Here is a 6,528-nt window from a genome sequence, read left to right as displayed (position 1 = left end):
AGTTTCCTTCACCAAGTATATTTCAAATTGATAAATATGATTTTTGATTATAATATTTTATATTTTTATAATGTATACAGTATAATATATAATTTATAATATATAAAATATAATATTTTATAATATTTTTATAATATTCCTTTTTCTTTTATTATTGCAGAAATATCAAAGCAGAGTGGTGATTAGAAAGAACTAGAGAAGAGGGATAAAGAATGTCCCTTGAAAAGTAGTGGCAGAAGCTCTTGTTATAGATCATGTTGCCTGAGCTGGGGTGAGGTAGATGGATCTTAATGGAGAAGTCATACTGATCATTATTTGGATAAGAACTCAAGACTTTTGGGCAACAACTTTCATATAAATTTCATATAACTCAGATGATCTGGTATCTGTTCTGTTCTATAATAAAACAAAACAAATTCACTTTCTAAGGGAGATGGTGATGGTGTGGAGCAGCTACCTTAGGGCTATGACAGGAACCAAGCACAGTCTGGTGAGAGAGGACAGAGAAAGACACAGCCAAGTTCTTATGTGGGAGGACAGAAGGACACATTTAAAGATATGAAAAAAAGACAACCGGAGAGATATATGGCCTTTTCTAGACCACCTTGTGTGCCATGTATGACTGAGAGTGTATATTGGGAGGCGGTATAAGGAAGAAGGACCATGGTGACCACTCACCACCACTAGTCTAAACGTGGAGACAGAGTATAGTGATAGATGGGACAGTGGATGGATTTCTAGATTCTCTGCTTACAAGGAAAGCAAGGATTTTGGAGGAAAACACAGGTCTTTAGCAAAGCTTCTTGGGGAAAAAAAAAGAATGTAGATCAGTGCTCATTTTAGACCAAACCCATCATACATTACAGTTTTAGTTTAGAAAATAAGGTCGACAGGTAGATGGATTTCCTTCTACTGTTTTCTCCTGGGGACTTTTATTAGGTGTTCTTTGTTAATGGGATTTGTGGTTGAGAAAATGGAGTATAGAATCATAGGGGGAAGTAGACAAGAAATTGATTTTCATTGTTGACATCAATGTATCACATCACTTCTAATCCCTTATTTTCACACCCTTCCTGGATTTTCTGTTCTCCCTCTGATTTCTCTCTGGAAAATCTCACTCTGATTCTTCTAGTAGTCCATCTCGTATTTGAAGACCTCTAGTAGTAGAAGTTCAGGATTTTTTTTTAAATTAACAATTTATTTATTTTTGAGAGACAGAGAGAGACAGAGTGTGAGCAGGGAGGGGCAGAGAGAGAGAGGGACACAGAATCCAAAGCAGGATCCAGGTTCTGAATTATCAGCACAGAAGCTGATGAAGGGCTCAAACCCACGAACCGTGGGCTCATGACCTGAGCTGAAGTCAGATGCTCAACTGACTGAGCCACCCAGGTGCCCTGAAGCTCAGGCTTTTCTCATTTGTCAGGTTGATCATATCGTTTTGGTGTGATAGAAATGTTAAGAATTTCAAAACATAATTCTGACTGAAACTAAATCTGTAAATGTGTCAAATCATGGATGAGGAATGTTGCATTTAACTCTGTCTTCTCTGCCATTATCCCAGAGAGACTAAGAAAAGGCACATTGTTCACAACCATCCCAGAATGATGATAGATAACATGAAGGCTATGCAACTTCTAGAAAAGATCTGGCTATCTGATTGTTTACCCAAATAATGTTGCAGTGAAACTAGTGTGGTGTCTTCATGTATCAAGGACTCTATAGATATTGTGGGAAGGCAGCAAAAATGTTTTCGTCTACATTTACATAGATTTTGGTCTACATTTGGCTGGGTGGATTTGGCCGGGTGTGTGTTAGTATGCATAATGGTGTGTTTTCATTGACTTGGAATTCAGGCTATGTCAGACTTGGATGGGATTTGAGAGGTGTAGTACTGGAAAGATTTAGGGTAGGTAGATGAGTTAGAGGAAATGACTGTGTTTCCCCTTCGCCTAATAATGAGCATGTAATTGGGGGCTGTCATGACTTCAAGTTCAAGTCTTGATTCTACCTAGTAATATTTACTTCCAGAATTAGGGTTTCTAGCCTTATTGAGAGAACATGAAGCAGGTTCTAGCCCAAGGAGTTTTTACTTTAGAATGGGAGACAAAGTCTTTTTCCAAGTAACATGCAAATAGAATATAGTTCAAAGTAAGATTATAGGTGAGGGATGCCTTCTAATTGATCACTTTGGTGAGGTTGTTCTCAGAAGGCTCGTGGGAGATAAGTTTGGAGATTTGTTTTATTTAGTATGAGCTGGGTTTGGTTACCTGAGCTTTCTTTCCAAACTTTCATTGAAGCAAAATGGCCTTTACTTCTCTTCCCCCAGGGGAGAAGTTCCACATTTATTACCCCTGCAATGGTTTTTCTCTCTTTCCCTTTTCTGCACAAACTAAAACAGAATAATAATAATAATAATAATAATAATAATAATAACAACTTATAATAGTATCTATATTTCTATTAATATCTGTAGCAAATATTTAACTGACATGTCTAGTTAGGCAAACTGGATTTTCTGGTCAAGTATGGAGGAGATTGTTTTGTATATTTGGTAGGGGGCATGGGTAGAAAACCTAAAAGAAGCTCTATTTATTAGATAATGGTCCAATCTGAAGATTTAGCTTGAACTGATGATTTCATGGAAAACATTATACACAATGCCAAAATGGGGTACTCCCCCACCCCTTTACATGCAGGCTGACACACAGTATATTGAAGATACTCACTAGTCTTGCCAACATTGTAAATGCGGTCCCTACTACTCTAACCTTCCATCAACTAGGAAACCATCTGGGATCTTGACATGCCCTTTCCTTGACTGATTATTTCTCTCCCCCCCCCATATTTAAATTTATTTAAATTCAAGTTAGTTAACACACAGTGTACTCTTGGTTTTAGGAGTAGAACCCAGTGATTCATCTCTTATATGATATCCAGTGCTCCTCCCAAGAAGTGCCATCTTTAATGCCCATCATCCATTTAACCCACACACCCCACCAACCTACCCTCCAGCAACCCTCAGTTTCTTCTCTATATTTAATTTTTGTTAATATTTTTTCATTTATTAGAGAGAGAGAGAGAGAGAGAGAGAGAGAGATGGAGTGTGAATGGGGGAGGGGCAGAGAGAGAAGGAGACACAGAATCCGAAGCAGGTTTCAGGCTCTGAGCTATCACCACAGAGCCCAAAGCGGAGCCCAAACTCAAAAGATGCAAGATCATGACCTGACCCAAAGTTGGACACTTAACCAGCTGAGTCACCCAGGCGCCCCTTGTTCTCTATATTTAAGAGTCTCTTATTATCTGCCTGCCTCTCTGTTTTTATCTTATTTTTCCTTCCCTTCCTGTATGATAATCTGTCATGTTTCTCAAATTCCACATGTGAGTGAAATCATATGATATTTGTCTTTCTCTGACTTATTTTGCTTAGCATAATACGCTCTACTTCCATCCACATTGTTGCAAATGGCAAGATTTCATTCTTTTTCATCACCAAGTAGTATTCCATCGTATGTATGTGTGTGTGTATTCATTCATCAATTGATGGACATTGGGGCTCTTTCCATAATTTGGCTATTGTTGATAGCGCTGCTATAAACATTGGGATGCATGTGTCCCTTCGAATCAGCATTTTTGTATCCTTTAGATAAATACCTAGTAGTCAATTTCTGGATCATAGGGTAGTTCTCTTTTTAATTTTTTGAGGAACCTTCATACTGTTTTTCAGAGTGACTGCATCAGTTTGCATTCCCACTAACACTGCAAAGGGTTCCCCTTTCTCTGCATCCTCACCAGCATCTGTTATTTCCTGAGCTATTAATTTTAGCTATCTGACAGGTGTGAGGTGATATCTCACTGTAACTTTGATTTGTATTTCCTGATGATGAGTGATGTTGTGCATCTTTTTATATGTCAGTTAGCCATCTGACCAGTCCTCACACCATTTACTGAAGAGACCATTTACTGAAGAGACTCTTTTTTCCACTGGATACTCTTTCCTGCTTTGTCCAGTATTCATTGGCAATATATTTGTGGGTCCAGTTCTGGGTTCTCTATTCTGTTCCATTGATCGATATGTCTGTTTTTGTGCTAGTGCCATACTGTCTTGATGATTACAGCTTTGTAATATAGCTTAAGGTCCAGAATTATGATGCCTCTAGCTTTGGTTTTCTTTTTCAACATTACTTTGGCTATTGCAGCCTTCTGTGGTTCGATACAAATTTTAGGATTATTTGTTCTAGCTCTGCAAACAATGTTGGTGTTATTTTGATTGGAATTGCATTGAATGTGTAGATTGCTTTGGGTAGTCAACATTTTAACAGTATTTGTTCTCCCAATCCATTGAATGTTTTCCCATTTCTTTGTGTCTTCTTCAATTTACTTCATAAGTTCTCTATAGTTTTCAGTGTACCGATCTTTTATCTCTTAGGTTTATTCCTAGGTATCTTATGGTTTTTGGTGCAATAGTAAATGGGTTTGATTTCTTGATTTCTCTTTTAACTACTTCATTATTGGCATATAGAAATAAAACTTATTTATGTACATTCAATTTATGTCCTGAAACTTTGCTGAATTCAGGTATCAGTTCTAAATGCAGTCTTTTGGTGGAGTCTTTTGGGTTTTCCATGCAGAGTATCATGCCATCTGCGAAGAGTAAAATTTGAATTCTTCTTTGCCAATTTGTATGTCTTTTATTTCTTTTTGTTGTCTGATTGCTGAAGATAGGACTTCCGGTACTATGCTGAACAACAGTGGTGAGAGTGAACATCCTTGTCGTGTTCCTGATCTTGGAGAGATCTCAGTTTTTCTCCATTGAGGATGATATTAACTGTGAGCCTTTTATATGTGGATTTTATCATGTTAGGGTATGTTCCTTCTATCCCTACTTTCTTGAGGGTTTTTTTTTTTCAAAAAAGGGTGTTGTATTTTGTCAAATGTTTTTTCTGCATCTATTTAAAGGATCACATGTTTCTATTTTCCTTTAATTTTTTTAAATATTTATTTATTTATTTGAGAGAGAGAGAGAGAAGAAGAAGAAGAAGAAGAAGAAGAAGAAGAAGAAGAAGAAGAAGAAGAAGAAAGAGGAGGAGAAGGAGAAGGAGGAGGAGAAGGGCTAGAGAGAAAAAGAGAAAGAGAATCTCAACCAGGCTCTGTACTGTCAGTATAGAGCCTCATGCAGGGTTTGAACTAATGAACCATGAGCTCATGACCTGAGCCAAAGTTAAGAGTCAGATGCTCAAATGACTGAACCACCCAGATGCCCTAGGATCATATAGTTCTTATCCTTTCTTTTATTAATGTGGTGTATCATGTTGATTGATTTGCAAATGTTGAAACAGCCCCACGGGAATTGACTACTCATTTATGATTTATGATTACCATTCCTTGTTCACAGTTCATGTATCTTTCACTTATTTTGGTAGGTGGGGAGTTGTTCTCCAAATGCCCTTAATTATAAATTCTCAGAGAGGGGAATTCTCTATTTGTCGTCGTTGTCTTGCACTCTTTGTAACTGAGTGCTTGATGACTTGGGTATAGTCGACATAGTGTTGTTAATTTAGGGGGAAGAAAAATGTTGCTTTTGCTTGAGTACTTTTGCACAAAGAATCAGTGTGGTGCCTGATTTTCTTATTTGAAATTTGCCTTTGTTAATATTTACATTTAGTTGAAACCTGATCTTTAATGAATTGAATTCAGTCTTTCTCACTGAGAAACTTTTTTGTCATTTCTACTTGAGAGACTATCCAACTTCTTACTTATGGCCCAACCTAAAGTATGCAGAGACCATCTGTACTTATTTACAGAAAGTAAAGAAAAAATGGTAGCAAATCCAGAAAATTCCTTTCCCTGGGAGCTTATAAGGGCAAATGGATACTTTTGGATACTTATAAGGGCAAAGGATTCATGGATACTTCCCTATCCTCCTAAAACAAGCGGCATTCTATTCTACACACAATTCACTTCTTTGACTATTTTACCATGTTTTTGCAGGTTAGCCTTAAATATATTTACTGCAGTTGGACTGTTGTGTCACGTTGCCTAATTCCAAAGCATTAGGTGACTTATTTTCCAAATAAAGTAAAACAGTAGAAGTAATAAAACTCTGTGTTTTCTGATTGTGCAGTACACATCAAGTAAATGACACTGGAGCAAATCATAAATGTCTCAGCCAACTTGGGTTGTTTCCTTTGTACTTTAACTTTGTTGTGGTGAAAGAGACTTGTCATCCTGTGCAGGGGCCATGCTTATCTTTTCTGTATCATTCCAATATTAGTATACGTGCTGCTGAAGAAAGCGCTGTGGTAAAACCTCACTGAGGTAAAACCTCATTTCTTGTGTCAGATCTCTGACATCTCCAAACTGGGCTGTAGAGCCTGGGGTAATTTCTTGGCTATGACCAGTTAAATCTTTATGCCTCCGGCTTCAACTGGGGAGGGAAAGGCAAGCTGAAAGTGTCATCAGGCAGAAGCTCTGCTCCTCGGCTCCACCTCACCATCTACTACTCCTACCTACTTCCCTAACTGGGTGTTC

The 6,528-nt window shown here is 37.7% G+C and overlaps 1 non-coding gene across 1 annotated transcript; it reads right to left on the bottom strand.

Moving 5' to 3' along the window:
• Window positions 1–6,192: 6,192 nt before the first annotated feature.
• LOC122478331 lies at window positions 6,193–6,295 on the bottom strand. Its single transcript, XR_006295939.1, has one exon. It is a non-coding gene; the product is annotated as a U6 spliceosomal RNA (small nuclear RNA).
• Window positions 6,296–6,528: the final 233 nt, after the last annotated feature.

This window comes from Prionailurus bengalensis, unplaced genomic scaffold (genome assembly GCF_016509475.1).
Source record: "Prionailurus bengalensis isolate Pbe53 unplaced genomic scaffold, Fcat_Pben_1.1_paternal_pri Un_scaffold_49, whole genome shotgun sequence".
Taxonomy (NCBI): domain Eukaryota; kingdom Metazoa; phylum Chordata; class Mammalia; order Carnivora; family Felidae; genus Prionailurus; species Prionailurus bengalensis.
Note: the sequence above shows the minus strand (reverse complement) of the source record. Positions and strands in the feature narration are given on the sequence as shown.